This window comes from Megascapheus bottae, chromosome 5, assembly GCF_031878675.1.
Source record: "Megascapheus bottae isolate mThoBot1 chromosome 5, mThoBot2.hap1, whole genome shotgun sequence".
Classification (NCBI taxonomy): Eukaryota; Metazoa; Chordata; class Mammalia; order Rodentia; family Geomyidae; genus Megascapheus; species Megascapheus bottae.
The window spans coordinates 26,534,766-26,553,317 of NC_143513.1; the positions used below are offsets into that span (position 1 = coordinate 26,534,766).

At 39.6% G+C, this 18,552-nt stretch overlaps 1 pseudogene; it reads left to right on the top strand.

The window, feature by feature from the left end:
• Nucleotides 1-17,484, top strand: part of LOC150063148 (large ribosomal subunit protein uL16-like) — a 41,946-nt pseudogene extending 24,462 nt beyond the window's left edge.
• Nucleotides 17,485-18,552: the final 1,068 nt, after the last annotated feature.

Sequence of the window (18,552 nt, forward strand, 5' to 3'; positions counted from 1 at the left end):
GAAAAAGAAAAGTAAAAGGACAATTTTATCTGGGCACAGGTGCCTCACACTGGTAACTACAGCTACTAAGGGGGCTGAGTTCTGAAGATAACAGTTCAAAGGTAGTCTGAAAATGAAATTGACTCCTTCAGAGACTTATTCCCAATTAACCACTAAACAACCAGAAATGAAGCTGTAGCTTAAATGGCTCTGAATGAAGAAGCTAACGGACACTTCCCAGGACCTGAATTGAAGGCCTAGTACTGTGTAAAATATTGATCAGTTAAAAATATATATATATATGTATATGCTTGTGCATACAAACTCATATATACATATATATATAAAGAGGTTGGAAGATAGATAGTTGCACAATGATATATAGAGACATAAAAGCTTAAGAAGAAGTTAAGTAGATGAATAAATAGATTATTCGTAGAGTTAAAAATGACATATGTGAGCCGGGAGTTTGGCCTAGTGGTAGAGTGCTTGCCTAGCATGCACGAAGACCCGGGTTCGATTCCTTGGTACCATATACTTACGAAAAGCCAGCAGTGGTGCTGAGGCTCAAGTGGTAGAGTTCTAGCCTTGAGAAAAATCCAAGGACAGTCCTCTGCCCCTGAGCTTAAGTCCAGGACTGGTAAAAAAAATGACATATATATAGAGATAGAGATGATAGATACAAAAATCTATTAATAGATATCTACCTATTAGTAGTCAGATGACTGCTACCCAGAGGTAAATATTATAAGATAGGTAGCTAGAGAAAGGTAAAGGTAGATGATAGATATTATATTTATTTATGAGTATGTATGATAAATATAGATGATAAATAGGTATATTAGTGGATATGTATATATATGACTAATATAGATAGTAAATTGATTGATTGGTTGATTATGGATAACTATGGAACAATTTTATCTTCCCATAATTTACAAGTTGAAGTTGCAACACACTGTAAGTCAAACTATGAGCATATTTAGAGGTTGCATCTTTAAGAAGATGCTAACTTAAAAAGCAGTCAACTGAATACATCGTAGTACAATGTGACTGTGTCCTTAACTGAAAGAGATTAGGACAGAGGTACACACTGAGATGAATGTATGAAGATGCAGTGTGCTTTTGGCCATTTAAAAGCCAAAGAAAAACAAACCTGAGCTGCCAACACCTTGATCTCAGGCTTCTGGCCTCAGAACTGTGCCAAAACAATGTAAACAGCCTAATCTGTTTCATTTTGTTATGGCCACTCAAACGAATTAATACACAGGTACAAAACTAAAGATATGCAAACATATAAATCCATTTCAATTCCTCTGGACTCCAACTTTAAGATCTAATTATTTTGTGAAATATACCATGAGGTAAGTCTTCTCAGAGTCTTCAGACATTTCAGAGCTTATATCTTGCCCACATCATAATCATAGAAGGAATAATTGTTGATGCATTTTATTATTGATTGATTTTTCTGGAGACAGTTTCATTTTTAGATAAATCATTACCAATTTTAGTATGGTATTTGGATCTCCTAAAAACAAAGGTTTTGTTTTGGTAATATGTAATGTAAATGACAGATGTCGTTGTTAATAAGCTGTCTGGGGAACCAGCAGAAAGTCCCTGGAGCAATAAATCACCAGAAAAGGACTGGAAGTTTACAACTCCACTATCATAGGATTCAGAAACAGGTATGGTACATCTGTACCTTTTAATTTTATAAACATGACTCTCATAACAAAAGTTCTCTGGTAACCATAAATCTATATTAGTATTTCCATGTGATGTGCATTTTTACTTTTACTTTTCCCATAAGAATTGTTTGTGCAATTTTTGATGTCTGCTCTTTGCTCATTTCATTACATTTTAACCTACTAATTTCATTGGTATGAATGGAAACTGCAAATTAATATAGCCTATAGTCCTTGGGTATGACTTTGATACATTTTGCTTTATTAGTCTCCTTTGCAGATGGATTTTAGATTGTTACAAGTAGATTTCACAGGCCTAGGAGCAAAAAGGAGTCAGAAAGCTAACTCTTTTTTTAATATTTTTATTGTAATTAATAAAAGGGTTACATGATATTTGCCAGATAGAAGGTGCATTAATTCACATACATTGATACCCTTTCACATGTCTTGGTACCCATTACCCTCCCACCCCCCCATCTTGGTTTTCCCCCCTTCCCTGTGCAATTTCAAGTAACCAAATACAAATACATCCAATATATCAGATAACAAAGTCAGATACTGTAACAATATGAGATAACCAAGGGACAGCAAAAGAGATGAGAGATAACATAGCACATTAAGGACAACAATCATTCATTATATGGCTTTTGTTTCAATATCCTAGAGGTCCATTCAATTAGCTTCATACTATATGGCCTTATGTATCAAGGTTTTGCTCTATTGCAAATCTCTGCTAGTAGAGCCCAAGGTTTCTACTGATTATGATGAATGAGGGAAACCATTGAGCCTAAGTTCCTTTGAGTCTGGCTTACTTCACTTAATATGATTTTTTCTATGTCTTCCATTTCCTAACAAATGGGGTGATGTTGTTTTTTTTGACAGCAGCATAGAATTCCATTGTGTACAAATACCACATCTTGTTGATCCATTCATCAACTGAGGGACATCTATGGTGAATAGTGCTGCAATGAACATGGTTGTGCTAGTGGATTTAGTATGCCCTGGTTTCTGGATGGTTGGGTAAATGCCAAGTAGTGGAATTGCTGGGTCATAGGGAAGCTCTATGTTTAGCCTTTTGAGGCATTGCCATACTGCTTTCCATAGTGGTTGAACGAGATGGCACTCCCACCAACAGTGTAGTAGTGATCCCTTCTGGCCACATCCCCTCCAGCATCTGTTGTTATTAGTTGTCCTGATCCTGGCCATTCCAACTGGAGTGAGGTGGAATCTTAGCGTTGTTTTGATTTAGAAAGCTAACTCTTGAGAAGTTAATTTAGGAAGGACAGGAAACCAATCAATAAAGTTGGGAATGACATTCATAGAATTTTAGAGTTGGCACATCTGTAAAATATTAGGCCTCTTGTCTTTGTTATCTGGAGCAAGAGCTCACATATTTGAATAAAGTGAGAGACTCCTCTTAACACTTCCCAAAAGTGTAATTCACCTTTGTGCAGTAGCTTATATCTATAATCCCAGCTACTTAAGAAATGGATGCAAAAGAATTAGAGGTTCTAATTTAGCCCGGGCAAAAAAATTCTGAGATACTGTCGCAAAACCACAAAAACAAAAAAACAAAAAAAAAGAGCTGTTAGAGATAGAGCTTTTGTCTCAGGGATTGTTTTTCCATTTGAAATTATCCAGAAATAGCACTTACTAGGTGCTGGACAAACTTCATAGCAGAAGAATGGAGAGGAAGGATGAGTGAATGCAGTCAGAATATTCAATATAGATATGTGCAAATAGAACATACATATGTGAATACGTGTCTATGTAGACATATATAGCCATGTATGTAGACATCTATGTCTATGTGCATATAGACATGTATATGTCGCTATATGATGCTAATTATACATACAGTACTAATGATAACAATAATTAGTTTAAATGGGTAGTGCAATCTCTAGTTGCTTTTTTCTTTCAGCATGAAATACTTAAACTTAAAGGAAAACACAGAATAAGGCCATCTACATTTTCAAAATGTTCAGATTTTACCATCTTGACTTTGGAGTATTCTATTTTCTCCCTTGGCCTTTTCCATTTGATCATTTATTCTTTCTTTACCTTTTTTCATTATAAAAGAATTATCAGCCATGTTTGTGGTAAAATATTTAAATTCTTGCTCTAGAGGCTGAGGCAAAAAAGAAAAAAATAAACTACTTAAATTAACAAAATAAAATAATTATATAAGATAAATAAAATAATTATACTGAGAAATTATAAAATATATTTTATACATGTTTACCTACCCTCAATAATAAAGAATAATGTTTTACTGTGACTTTTTGTAAATTCCCAAGATTGAGCTATGTGTGTATAATATATGTTATAGACACATACATACATATGTATGTATAGAAATATTAATATACACACCTATCATTCTGTGATTATACATTTTAGATTCCTATTTTACTTTCCATCTCCATTGGGTATAATTGAGGCTTTCATCGACACCTCTCACTAAGGCAGCCACCATGAGCCCTAGGATCTGTATGTGAGGATGTCTTATCTTGCAGCCTCTCAGGCTCAGTATCCCTAGTCTCCACTCCTTCCTCTTTTTCTCAAGGTAACAGTACCCGGATCCTCAGCTCTCAACTCTCATTTCAAAGCCTTTCTTCATTCTGGCTCCTCTGCACCTCTTTTTCTCTTGATCTCAGCTATGAACGTTGTTTTTGATCTTGTTGTTATGTTTTATCCAGCAGTTTCATGTGTTCTGAACAGAAAAGACTTTTACATATAGCTCAATTTACCTTGCTTGCTGGAAACCAAGTCTATTTCTGTCTTGTTGTGAGTCTTTGTTCTTTGTTTGCTTTCCTCTAAATTTTCCAAATAGCATTTTGCTACATAGGCCCTGGCAAGCCTTGAATTTGCAGTCTTCCAGCCTCAGTCTCCAAACACTGGGAATGCAGAGGTATACAACAATGTCAAGCATAGCTCTGTATTATAGATATAAAAGTTGAGTGTCTGTAGTTTCGTAACTGACTGAGAGGGGAAACACTGGAAGACACTGCACTCTAATTTAGGTTGGAGCATAGCCTTGCTCCAAAGCCCAGGATCTTTCTTGTACCTTCTACAAATAGCCTAACTTTAAAGGTAAGTATCAACAGTTTGTTTCATGTTCATCATTCTCTTCAATCTAAGCCAAAATATTTAGTGTCAGCTTTACTAAAATACAGCAAATATAAAGATGTATGTAGCAGAGCATTGTCTTCATTTTATTCCACTTTTTTTTTTCTGCCAGCCCTAAGGCTTGAACTAAGGACCTAGGTGCTGTCCCTGAGCTTCTTTTGCTCAAGGCTACTGCTCTATCATTTGAGCCACAGCTCCACTTTCAGCTTTTTCTTTTGCGGGGGAGGTAATATATTGATGATAGGATTCTCATGAACTTTACTGCCCAAGCTGACTTTGAACAGTGATCCTCAGGTCTCAAACTTCTGAGTAGCTAGAATTACAGGCCCCATTTTGGAGAATTAATACTTTCAGCAAGAGGCATCCACTGAAAGACAAGGAAAAGTTGGGGCTCATGTCCAGTGCTGCTTCAAGCCCTCACTTCTTATCCAGGCTAGGCAGACATTGTCCAGTTTCTTCATGGAGAATTGTCAGTTCAGGCGCTGCTGATGTGGGCAGCACCCTCACCAGAGCTGTGACATTTGCTTCCTGGATCTATCTTAGAGGGTCTGATTCTCATTAACATTAGTTCTCCACAAAAGGTAATCTGGGGCTTTCACTTGGGACGTCTTCTCAGTCAAATAACCTGAACAAAATACTTCTTAACTTTATTGCCTTAAATCAGAGCCAGAGTTAGTTTCTAGAAAAATAAGTACAACTAAGAAGAAAGGTTGGGTTCCAATTAAGTTGAACGCTATTGATTAACCATCATGTGTCAGTTAGTGTGCTAATTAGAATGAGTACACACATTTTCTTTTTGAGTGAGCACATTGAAGAGGATTTTTCCCCTGCTCTGAACAATAACTAATATCCAAGTAATTTACTCTTTCAATGTATTTATGTGTCAACAGGAGGTCTTGAACTCTGGTCCTTTAGATTTTTCCCTCAAAAGCCAGTGTTCTACCACTTGAACCACAGATCCATTTCCAGCTTTTTGGTGGTTAATTGGAGATAAAACTCTCAAAGTTTTTCCTGCCTGGGATGACTTCAAATCACAGTCTTCAGATTTCATATTCTTGAGTAGCTAGTATTAGAGGTGTGAGCCATGGGCACCCAGCTAGTAAATCAATCTTTGTCTACATGTCCATCATTTCAACCATGCCTCAAATACTTAGGATCTACTGTTCATAAGAAAACCTATCTATAAGAGTAATACCTCTGGTGGCTCTTACCTGTAATCCTAGCTACTCAGGAGGCTGAGATCTGAGGATCATGGTTCAAAGCCAGGCGGGGCAGGAAAGTCCATGAGACACTTATATCCAATAAACAACCAGAAAACCAGAAGTGGTCCTGTGGCTCAAGTGGTAGAGCATTAGCCTTGAGCTGAAGAGCTCAGGGACAATGCTCAGGCCCAGAGTTCAAGCCCCATGACCGACAAAAAAAAAGAGGAAAAAGAAGAACACTATCTATTAGGGTTCTATTGTAGAAACTAGTAAGTTATATTTTCCTGCTGATTCTGTCATGACAGAACACCAGTGGTCAGATGTTTAAAACAACAGAAATTCATTTCTCACCCTCTAGAAGCTGAGAGTTGATGGTTCTGGTATACGTACAGTGATTCATAGTGCTTGTCTTTATTTGTTTGTTTTTTTTTATTTCATAAGCCTTTATCATGGTCTTGCGGGTGATGTCCGCTCCAGGTGTTCTGTTTGTGAACTTGACTCCATGTACCTGCACTACTGGTCTCCCTTCTTACAGGGACACCTGTCCTGTAGGATTAAGATCCACTTCTTATGACTTCCCTCAGTCCTGTTGATGTTTGCAAAGGCCCTCCTTTCTCTACACAAGTCAAATCCTTTGGGGGACCAGTGAGATCCCCATAGAAGGGGAACGGGTGCCACTGTTTGTTTACTATGTCTTCTCCTTTGACACAGAAAATGGGCTTGGTTGTCTTCTGTATGGAGGCCCTGAGCTCCTTGTGCCACCCTGTTTTTGGTGTGAGATAATGACCCTTCCCCAATGCCTTTATTTTTAATAACAGTAAGCCCATCTCCCTTGTAGAATTAGTCCATGTGGTTTTAAACAGGCATTGTCCCAATTGCTAAAATTTCAATCATATTTTGTTTACTTCCTCCATTCATCATGTGGCTCAGTAGCTTTGAAAAAACTCTATCACACCTGCTCACAGTTGTGTATAAGTTACTTTGTGATCTACTTTATGTTCCTTTTTGTATTGTGTTTTATTGTCTGAATAATATATAGAGGAGTTACAATTACATTCATTCCTCAAGTAGTAGGTATATTACTTCTCGAAAGTAATACCCCTTGATACCCCTTCTCAGATTTTTCCCCTTTCCCTCCCCTCACTCCCTCCCAGTCATCTTGTTTTTCCCTTTCCTTCCCTATTTCAAATAAACAAATAAGTGTATATATGGTATATCAGTGTACAAATTCAGATACAGTAACTTCATGAAATAAAAAGAGAAAAGAAGTAACTTTACATAGTACATTAAGAGCAGCAATCACAAAGATAAACCTCTTGTTTCATTACACTAGAGTTCATTTTGTTTAGTGTCATCCTGTATGACCATATGTACATAGGCGTTGAAATATTGTGATCATCTACTAGGAGAATCCCAGATGTGTACTAATTATTACAAATGAGGGATGCCATGGAGCCTATGTGTCTCTCCTCAAAAAGCAAATTGTGCCCTGAAAACAAGATACAAATGATTGTATTTAATGTAAGTGATAGAAAAATTTGAGATTTGTCAAAAAGCTGAATATCTTTAGTAGAAACGGGATAATATTTGAATCAATAAAGACTTTCCCCAATGGTGGTATTCTTAGCACCATAGATCTATGAATATCAAGGATCTATGGTATATATTTCAGTTATCATGAGATTACAGCTTCCTCCTACATAGGGAGCTGGGAAAGAGAGTCATTGCAAAGGATGAAAAAACATGTCTAATGCTGAGGGGATGGAGAAAGGAGAAACCTAGAGGCACATAGCACAGACAGAAGGCCACAGAACACATTTTGAAAAGATGAAACATGGCCAGAGGTTTCTATACTGAGCCTGGAGAGCAAGACTAGCTGCTCATATATAAATCCATGAAATAGGATCTAAATAAAGTCCTGGTCAACTCTGTGAGTCCATAATCAGGAGAACTCATTCAAGGAATGCAGAATAAGCCCTGAGGTTCAGTACCTGATGTTGGAGAAATCTATAACTGCAGATGAAGCTTCCAGATCACATGACAACTTTGGATCCTAATCAATTTGCTGTGGTGGTGGCTTAGGAAAAGGGAAGTGTGTGTGTGTGTGTGTGTGTGTGTGTGTGTGTGTGTGTGTGTGTGTGTGTGTGTGTTTAGTCAGCATCTCCAACAAAGGGAACTGGGTGGAGAGCTGTCATGTCCTGACTGCTCAGTGACCCAAGAGCAGAGTTCAGGAGCTTGACAAAGAGAAAGACACCTGACATGCTAACTACAATGCATACAGATCTCAGACATAATGCTTGAGCCCTCATGGCTGCTGGATGAAACCCGTAGGCTTCCTTGGCTCTGCCAAAAACAAAAAAAAAGCATCCAGAGCACAGAGAAGTCAAGTGTACTCAGCCATCACCAGGGAAGCAGAGGGACTATAATTAGATCTTGGCTCTTGGACATCCAGTCTGCACCTTCTCTGTGCCTCAAGATGCAGTCCTTCTACCCTAACAAATGAATACGTTAGTACTAATCCCAGGATCGTCACTCCACTGTTTTCTAATTGCCTAAATTTGTAGAAAATAATACATTTGTGCAGACGCACATTCTTGTACACTCAACAGAAACAAAGATAAAAACAAACATACAAAAAATATCCGAACAATTCTCTAAGTTCCCCACAATGAATCATGGGGCTGGCTGAGATCAGAGAAATGGGAATTTGTCCAGAGGCCACAGGCAGCAGGCAAGGGACAGATGGAATGAACCAAACAAGGTCTGATGAATAGCTCAGGGAGAGACAAGACAAACAAGGGAAATGACCAGGAAGTAGTCAGAGACAGAAGGCAGGACTGGAAGTAGATTGCAAGAGGATGCCAGCTCCTCCTGGAAGAGGGGAAGGAAGAGACTGCTTGGACCAAATATCTCTCTCAGGTTTGCCAACAGCAAGCACTCCTTGAGCTTAAGTAGTTATTTCAAAACTTTACTGTGCAGCCTATTTTCTTCTTTAGCTGAGTCCTTCTAAAAGAGATATCTGATGACCTCTGCTTTGTGCAAGTCAATGACTCAGGGCCTGAACAGAAATGGATTGCCTACATGTTTAAGATTGCTGCAATAGGGGCTGGGAGTTTGGCCTAGTGGTAAGAGTGCTTGCCTAGCATGCACGAAGACTAGGGTTCGATTCCTCAGCACTCCACATATATAGAAAGAGCCGGAAGTGGTGCTGTGGCTCAAGTGGTAGAGTGCTAGCCTTGAGAAAGCCCAAGGACAACGTTCAGGCCCTGAGCTCAAGCCACAGGACTGGCAAAAAAAAAAAAAAAAAAAGATTGCTGCAATAAGGCCAAACTCCCACCAGCCCACGTGAGGAGCATTTGCTCCCAAAGGCTATAACTTTATATCAGGTCTTTGCATCCCCAATGGTGATTTAAAGAACTCTTGCTTTCCTATATCTTCCCAGGTGATAAGAGCCTGCTGAGGGGGTGGGTCCAGCCCTGTTTCCTCTAACTAAACTTCAGCCCTCTTGGTGGAATAAGCCTGATCTTCTAAGGATCAACCACATGGCTGGGTAGAATGGAAGGAATGATAGCTTTTCAAGGCAAACATCCATGAACTCAAGTACTGGCCAGTTAAATAGCCTCTCTCACTGGTGGGTATGATGTAGAGAAAATTATTAATGAAATATGTTAGGGCCTTGCTTCTCCATATGTAATACAGAGGAGTTACTTTTATGTTCATTGTCAGTCAGTTTTCCCAGAGGTCATCTGTAAGAAATGATGTGGAAGACAGAGGCTAAGGTTTTCACTCTCTGCTCAGCCCACAGCGTCCCTTCACTCACATGTGCTACTGACCTTAAATTTTATGTAGCATCACAAAGTCTTGCATTCCTGTATCTTTGACAATGATAAACAGAAATGAGAGTGTTTGGAAGTCACACACCTGGGTTTAAGTCCTGGTTCCTTTATATACTAATTCTTTGGTTTTTTTATGATCATGTTTTTTCATCTAGAAAATGAATTGATAACAGATTCTTCACAGAAGGCTGTGACCAAAAATGAAGATGGTGTCTATGAAGTGCCTGTCACAGAGCAGACACATGCGATGTGAGTGTTACCCCCATTCCTGCCAGGTGGGAATAAATCATTCAAGTTCATCCCCTCTCTCTCCCTAAACATCACATTCTTTCCTGTGTGGCCTTTTTATTTAAAAAAAACAGATCTCTCATAATTAAAAGAAATTCAGAACTACTAATTATGTTTTCTTTGGAGGGGAATTAGTATAGTCAGATTTCCAAGGCAACAAATAGACAGAGTACCACAGAGGAGAATTTAATTATTAAATGAATGTCTTTCTCCAGATAGTAGCTTATGAAAAAAGAAGATTTATGGGAGAAAAAAATGATAAAAAGTACAGAGAACAGTACAGAGAATCCAAAGAGAAGAAGCAATTTGGAAACTAAAAGGATCCCAATGCAACATGACTAGTACCCAGGGCTGGCTCGCACAGGAAACCAAATGCCCTTGCAGAGCTTTAGCAGGCATAAATGCTCCTCCCAGGACTTGTGTCCTGCAGCAAATGACAGATGAGGTTTCCTGACTATTGTCCCAAAGTGAACCCAAGCAAGGGAAGTGCCAGGATCTCTAGAATAAAGCAGCATCAACGGTGTGCCAGCATCATGCCTGATAGCCCTCTTCCCTGCATCTGGTGGTGCTATCTTCTGACTCTGTAGAACATTCTTCACTATGCAGGGTGAATGGCTGGTTAGTACCAGTGTGATGGGTGTAAAGTGCACACTCCCCCATCATCCAAAGCCATATATCAGAGCCCTAAACTCAAATGTATTGCCTTTGGGAGATGACTGGGCTGAAATGAGCAAATAGGAATCTTTCCCTTTTCTCTTGTTCTCTCTCCATTTCTCTGTCTCCTTGTGTGTCTCTGTCTCTCCTCCTTTCTCTTTCTCTCTTTCTCCCCCATGTGATAATAGATTGAAAATATGGTGGTCCAGTATTGTGGAACCAACCAAAGGCCACTCATCCCATCTCCAGAACTGGAGTTGAGTCTTGATTTCTAACCCATCCAGTCAGACCTGGTTCATTATGAGAATTTATGCTGAAGGTCACCAGTGGTTCATATCTGTAATTCTAGCTACTTCGGAGGCTGAGAACTGAGGGTCACACTTTGAAGCCACCCTGGGCAGGAAAGTCCATGACACTCTTATCACCAGTTCACCCCCCAGAAAACTGGAAGTGGAGCTGCGACTCATTGTGTAGAGCACTGGCCTTCAGTGGAAAAAGCTCAGCCGGAGTTCAAGCCCTATGACTGACAAAAAAAAAACCAAACAAACAAATAGATAAGAATTGATAATCTGGGAGCCTTTCTCTCACACACCTATGTCTCACTATTTTTTCTAAATAACATTGGGGATTTGTAAGTTGTACTACAGCCATGATAAAAGGACCTATATGTTCTGCTCAACTATTCCTAGAAAGAACACGTGAGAATGAAATTGCTTAATCCTGTCTCTGAGGAAATGTTCTCTCCCCTTTCCAACAGAGACAGCTTTCAAACCACCAGCTGGGACAGAATTCTAGTCAGCTTGGAGAACAATGAAACTAAGGCCTCTAAACTGTGAGCCTCTACACATGGAGCTAGGATGCTAGAACCCTGGGGCCCCCTAAGGGAAGAATAAGAACTGAAAACCCTGTGTGAAGTGATACCAAGTTTGTATAGAAAGATCCTGCTGAGGATCCTCTCCAACAGCAAGGATACTGGTGGAGTCATACCCCTCTGTGTATTTACATAGAAGAGGCATGCCTAATCACTTGAGGAAAGCCACTGACTCTAGAAAGCAAGCTAGACTGGATAAGCCAAGAAGAAAGAAGCAGATCCAGAAAACCATACAACTACAAAAAGTTATCATCCTCAAGGAGATTCAAATTATAGGGTAAGTACATAACCAATAAAGACTTTGCTAGACATTCCAGAACTACATTTATAGTTCTAAAATACTAGAACCTTGAAAGCAAGACAGAATTATTGCTATTTTAATATGATTCCTGGAACTAGAAAAATTGACACTTGAATGAACACAGAAGAAAGGTAAAATAATGATTTAGAACTGTGATGGAAAGCAACAGCCACTGGTTGAATTTGGGGCTCAATTCACTGATATAATGGACATGCTACACATTTCAAGGGAACTCCAAAATGAGAGGGCATGGCATAAGGGGAAAAAGTAACAAAGTAGAAAAGAATTGCTAAAGAAATGTAAGCTAACTGGACATGGTGCATCATAATGCAATCTCAGTTACTTAGGAAGTAGAGAAGGGAAGATCATGATTTATAATCCAACCTGTGTCAAGCAAAAGATTAATGAGACCCTGTCTCAAAGCATAAGATGATCATTATGGCATATATTTATTCTCAGCTACCAAGGAGTTATAAATAAAGAAGTCACAGTCCCAAACTAGGCCACACAAAATTAAGATCATATCCAAAATATAACTAAAGCAAAGAGAGCTGTGGAAATAGCTCAAATGTTAAAGCACTTACTTATCAAGTACATGGCCCTGAGTTCAAATGACAGCAATAACGAGAAAAGGAATAAAAGAAAAAAAGAGGGAGGAAGAGGAGGAGGAAGAGGATGAGGAGGAGAAAATATAATAAGTGTGCCTTAATGTCAAAAGGGATTTTTTTAAAGTAGAATGTTGAAATGAGTCATATACCTAGACATATCTTAAATCAGGGGCAATATCAGAGGTCTAAAAATAAAGAGAAAAAGGCTGCAAGCTTTTGGTGAAAAACAAATTCTGTGAAAGACAATGACAGATTTTTTTCATATATTTTTATTGTAATTAATAGAAGGGTTACAAGATATTTGCCAGATAGAAGGTGCATTAATTCCCATACATTGATACCTTTCACATGTCTTGGTCCCCATTTCCCTCCCCCCACCCCCACCCCCACCCCTCATCTTGTTTTCCCCCATTCCCTATCCAATTTCCAATAACCAAATACAAATATATCCGATATATCAGGTAGCAAAGTGAGATACTGTAACAATATGAGATAACCAAGGGACAGCAGCAAAAGAGATGAGAGATAACATAGTACCTTAAGAAGAACAATCATTCATTATATGGCTTACGTTTCTATATCCTAGAGATCCTTTCATTTAGCGACCTACTATATGGCCTTTTGTATCAAGGTTTTGCTCTATTGCAAATCTCTGCTAGTAGAGCCCAAGGTTTTTACTGATTGTGATGAATGAGGGAAACCATTGAGCCTATGTTTCTTTGAGTCTGGCTTACTTCACTTAAAATGATCTTTTCTAAGTCTTTCCATTTCCTAACAAATGGAGCAATGTCGTTCTTTCTGACAACAACATAGAATTCCATTGTGTACAAATACCACATCTTGTTGATCCACTCATCAACTGAGGGACATCTAGGTTGGTTCCATGGTTGCTATGGTAAATAGTGCTGCAATGAACATTGTTGTGCTGGTGGATTTAGTATGTCTTTGTTTCTGGATGGTTGGGTAAATGCCAAGTAGTGGAATTGCTGGGTCATAGGGAGCTGTATGTTTAGTCTTTTGAGGCACTGCCATACTGCTTTCCATAGTGGTTGAACGAGTTTGCACTCCCACCAACAGTGTAGTAGTGATCCCTCCTGGCCATATGCCCTCCAGCAACTATTGTTATTAGTTTTCTTGGTCCTGGACATTCTAACTGGAGTGAGGTGAAATCTTAGAGTTGTTTTGATTTGCATTTCTTTTATGACCAGAGATGTTGAGCATTTCTTCATGTGTCTATAGGCCATTTTTGTTTCTTCTTCAGAGAAGACTCTCTTTAAGTCTTTGGCCCATCTTTTAATGGGATGGTTGTTACTTTCGAGATTAGTTTTGGAGTGATCCAATTTTTTGAGCTGTTGATATATTTTAGATAGGAGGCCTTTGTCCGTTGTTTGGTTGGTGAAGATCTTCTCCCACTCTGTAGGCTTCATAATTAGTTTACTAGCTATGTCCTTTGCCATACAAAAGCTCTGCAGTTTAATGCAGTCCCACTTATCCAGCCTTTCTCTGATTTGTTGTGATTCTTGGTCCTTATTAAGAAAGTTTCAACCTCTGACAAGGAAGTCTAGTGTATCTCCTATTCCTTCTTGTAAAGTTTTGAGTGTCGGCTTTTACCTCCAGGTCTTTGATCCATTTGGAGTTAATTCTAGTGCAGGGTGACAAAGAAGGATCCAACTTTAGTTTTCTGCAGGTGCTTAACCAGTTCTGCCAGCACCACTTGTTGAAGAGGCTATCTTTCTTCCATTCTATTTTTTTGGCTCCCTTGTCAAAGATTAGGTGGCCATAGGTCTGTGGTTTAATATCTGGGTCTTCAGTTCTATTCCATTGGTCTTCAGGCCTGTTCTTCTGCCAGTACCAAGCTGTTTTGGTCACTCTAGATCTGTAATGGACTCTAAAGTTTGGCATTGAAATTCCTCCTGCGCTGTTCTTTCTGCTAAGAAGTGTTTTTGCTATACGGGGTCTTCTATTATTCCATATGAAATTTTTGATTGCCTCTTCTATTTCTTTAAAGAATGACATTCGAATATTGGTGGGTATTGTGTTGAATTTGTAGATAGCCCTTGGCAAGATTGTCATTTTCACGATATTGATTCTTCCAATCCAGGAGCATGGAAGGTTTTTCCATTTCCTCAGTTCTGCTTTAATTTCCTTTTTCAGGGTTTTAAAGTTTTCATCAAAAGGTACTTTACATTCTTAGTTAAGGTAATTCCTAGGTACTTTATTTTCTTTGAGTCTATTGCAAAAGGAGTTGCTTTCCTGATTGTTGCCTCATTCCTCTCACTGTTGCCATAGAGGAAGGCAGTTGGTGTTTGAGGGTTAATTTTATACCCTGCTACCCTTCCAAGGTTTTGAATCAACTTAAGGAGCTTGGCAGTAGAGTCTATAGGATTCTTTAAATACAGGATCATGTCATCTGCAAAGAGGAAAATTTTACTTCCTCTTTCCCTATTTGGATCCCCTTTATGCTTGCTTCTTGCCTTATTGCACTGGCTAGGAATTCTAATACTATGTTAGAGGAATGTAGAAAGTGGGCATCCTTGTCTTGTTCCTGATTTTATAGGGAATGGCTTTAGCTTTTCTCCATTAAGTATAATACTTGATGAGTTGTTGTAGACGGTTGGCCCGTATTTGTTGAGAAGTTTTGCATCGATGTTCATCAAAGAAATAGGTCTATAGTTCTCTTTCTTTGATGAATCTCTGTCTGGTTTGGGGATGAGGGTTATACTGGCTTCATAGAATGAGTCTGGTAAAGAAACTTCAATGACAGATTTTTAAGGCAGGAAAAAAAAGTAGAATTGTATTCTCCTTACCCCCCTCTTATGCTCACATAATAATACTTGTATTGTCACTCAGGTGTCTATGATCTGAGGTTTGGGGTTCAAAGCCAGCCTGAGCAGGAAAGTCTCCATTTAACATTAGCCAGCAAATAGCCAAATTGTGTCTCAAGTAGTAGAGCAGCATCCTTGAAGAAAAAAACAAGCAAACAAACAAAAAGCTTAAGTTACAATACCCAGGCTCTGAGTTCAAGCCCCAGGGCTGGAAAACCAAGACAAAACATACATTACCCATGTTAAAACAAATTGAAAACCTACAGACTTCTATCCAAGTTTTCATCCATAGTGAAGTCACAGAAGACCATTCAGAATCAGCCAGAACTGGAAAACCATTGGTCATTGCTTACTATTTCTGCAATTCGTTCCTCAAGCAAACTTTCTAGAAAGTGATAAGGCAATCAGAATGAAATAGTCAAGAAAGACCAACAACGTTACAGGGACATTGTCTTCTTTGCTGGAGGTAGAAGAGGAGCTGTGGGGGTCTGACTTGCATAACAGTGGTAATAATTGGTAGGGTCCTAATGGAAGTAGTGAGAACCATGTGGGGCACTTAGTGATAGGTGGCTGTCTGCTTTGCCACAATCAGTGATGCAGAGTCTTCTCCAGAGTCTTATCTCGTTGGACAGCTCTATGGCAAGGAAGCAAGTGTGACCTGTCTCACTCTGTTCTCTCACTGCTTTCTACCTCTCCATATTTTCCATGTATAGTGCTCAGCTCTCTACCTTGAGTTTCCAAGTCCATCAGAAAAAAAGGTCTTGTTTGTTGGACTGCTTCTTGGACTTCTCCACTCATTTTGTATGGAATACTCATTGACTAAGAGGCCAAGACATTCTGTTGACAGCATGTCATTAATAATTCCCACCATTAATTCTCTCAAATTGATCTCCTGTCCACAAGTTTCTTAATTATAATTTTTGCTAAGGTAAGATTCTCAAAGAAATGCAAACAGGAAGAATTCACCACTTGGACCAGTCAAAGTCCTGTTGCCATAGATGATTTATTATAAAAATTTCCAATGGAAATGTCTCCTTTCTATGGCCTGTATTACCCAATGCTGGACAATTAAGCTCTACAGTTAAAAATAATTAACAGTTTTAAAAGATGGCCTGGCAGACTATGGAACTGGTGAACTGTACCAGTTCCAGAGAGCATATGAATTATACAGTCTATGGCTGGGTTCATTTCCTCTTTCCGTTAAAAAATTAAATGGCAGGGGCCTGGAGTTTGGCCTAGTGGTAGAGTGCTGCCTAGCATGCACAAAGACCGGGTTCGATTCCTCGGTACCACATACATGGAAAAAAGGCCGAAAGTGGTGCTGAGGCTCCAGTGGCAGAGCTCTAGCCTTGAGAAAGTCCAAGGACAGTGCTCAGGCCTGAGCTCAACCCAGGACTGGCAAAAAAAAAAAAAAAAAAAAAAAAAAAAAAGTTTTTCCTCCGGCTCGACATTGCAGATTCTGGTGTCGCCCTGGGTCGCTGCCCAGTCCCGTGTTACCAGTACTGTAAGAATAAGCCGTACCCAAAGTCTCACTTTTTCGAGGTGTCCCTGATGCCAAGATCCGCCTCTTTGACCTGGGACAGAAAAAGGCAAAAGTGAAAGAGTTCCCACTTTGTGGACACATGGTGTCAGAGGAATATGAGCAGCTCTCCTCTGAAGCCCTGGAGGCTGCCCGTATTTGTGCCAACAAGTACATGGTAAAAAGTTGTGGTGAAGAAGGCTTTCATACCCGAATGTGACTGCATCCACTCCATGTCATTCGCATCAACAAGATGTTGTCCTGCGCTGGGACTGACAGGCATGCGGGGTGCCTTTGGGAAGCCCCAGGCCACTGTGGCCAGGGTTCACATTGACCAGATAATCATGTTCATCTGCAGGAAGCTGCAGAATAAGGCACATGTGATTGAAGCCTTACGCAGGGCCAAGTTCAAGTTCCCTGGTCGTCAGAAGATCCACGTCTCCGACATGTGGGGCTTTACCAAGATTAATGCAGATGAGTTTGAAGACATGGTAGCTGAGAAGCGCCTCAACCCTGACGGCTGTGGAGTCAAGTACATCCCAAACCGCGGCCCTCTGGATAAGTGGTGAGTCCTGCACTCATGAGGACCCCCGCCCACCGAGCTACATCACACTCACCCCACTGACATCATGCTCACCAATAAAACGTGCATTGTACCTCAAAAAACATTAAATGGCAGAAAAGTATTTGAAGCAGATACAGCAAGATTCCACCCCCCCCCCCAACACACACAGAGTGGATAGGTGAAATATTGGCCACAAGACAACCACTCCCTGGGGCCTCAGGATTGGTTTCCTCCCCTAATGACACACATGTAGAAGCACAAAAGGAGAGAGACATGTGGTCCATCACATCTCATACAAGACACATTCATCAAGGATCCTGAGTCTCCATAGACAAGGCACATACAACAAGGGCAGATGGAAGCAAAAGTGGTGAGCATGGGGCCAGGATTTGGCCTAGTGGTAGAGTGCTTGCCTAGCATACATGAAGAGCAGGGTTTGAGTAGCATACATGAAGACCAGGGTTTGATTCCTCAGTACCACATACATAAAAAAGGCTAGAAGTGGTGCTATGGCTCAAGTGGTAAAGCTTTAGCCTTGAGAAAGCCCAGGGACAGTGCTCAGGCCCTGAGTTCGGTCTCCAGAACAGACAAAAAAAAGTAAATAGAAAAATAAAAAAATGTTGAGCAGTGGCACAATTCCCCTCTCATTGACATTAGTCCCAGCTAGCTCACATTCAATAGGGTGGAGAATAATTGTCATTCAAATTCTAAGGCAACAAACACCTGTAGCAGGATTGGTGGTTATCAGTTATGTGTTATATCCTGTAAGCACAGGGTCTTATTTAGGCTTCAAAACAACTGCATGATATAAAAGTTACTATTCTTATTTCATCCATCAAACCACAAAAGCATGGCATGAAATATGGAGTATAATTTTCTATTCTCTCTGCTGTGAATTTTTTTCCCTGAGCTTGTACAATCAAACATTGGTGAAAATAACATTTAGACATTGATTTCAACTCTATCTTAACATAGGTGGGAACATGGAATTTCTTTTTCCTAATTTCTTTTTTTGTTATTTTAATAATTGTATTTTATTGTCAGGGTGATATATACAGGGGTTACACTAATACTTGTCAGGTAGTGG